Source organism: Aplidium turbinatum, chromosome 3 (assembly GCF_918807975.1).
Source record: "Aplidium turbinatum chromosome 3, kaAplTurb1.1, whole genome shotgun sequence".
Classification (NCBI taxonomy): Eukaryota; Metazoa; Chordata; class Ascidiacea; order Aplousobranchia; family Polyclinidae; genus Aplidium; species Aplidium turbinatum.
In genome coordinates this window covers 39,124,851-39,125,378 of record NC_137474.1, presented here as the reverse complement: position 1 = coordinate 39,125,378, position 528 = coordinate 39,124,851, and the positions used below count along the sequence as shown (strand labels likewise).

Genomic DNA, 528 nt, shown 5'->3' with positions numbered 1-528 from the left:
ATAGTGTTGGCAGGGGGGTTCAGGAGGTACTTTTGGACTTGGGCCTGGGATAATTTTAAGGGCCCAGAACCTTTTCAAGAGACCCGGTATCTTGAAGAAACCACCGTGTATTCTTTGGATACAGTGTGTTTTGTTACAAAATTTCTTGAGTGGGGCCTAAAAATCTCATATCGCGCCCGATATATCGTCTCAACGACCCTGACTGTTTCAAACAACGAGAAAAAAAAAACATGACCCCGACGTGATTTGAACACGCAACCTTCTGATCTGGAGTCAGACGCGCTACCGTTGCGCCACGGAGTCTTGGTTTCCTTTACGATAAATTTGTAAAGATGAAACGCGATACATCATTGCAATTGCATTGCGTTGCGTTGGCAGTTTTTTTAAATGATAGATCTATATCACTCTGAGGGCTAGATTGCTGCGAGATTACAGCTGCGGGCCGGATGCAAATTGTGAAAAGATATACAACTACTGTATTTAGAATCTCCATTGACTTGCATTGAACACAATAAATAACAAAGTCAG

General features: G+C 42.6%; 1 non-coding gene across 1 annotated transcript; it reads right to left on the bottom strand.

Moving 5' to 3' along the window:
- Window positions 1-231: 231 nt before the first annotated feature.
- Window positions 232-303, bottom strand: Trnaw-cca (transfer RNA tryptophan (anticodon CCA)). The gene has a single exon. It is a non-coding gene; the product is annotated as a tRNA-Trp (tRNA).
- Window positions 304-528: the final 225 nt, after the last annotated feature.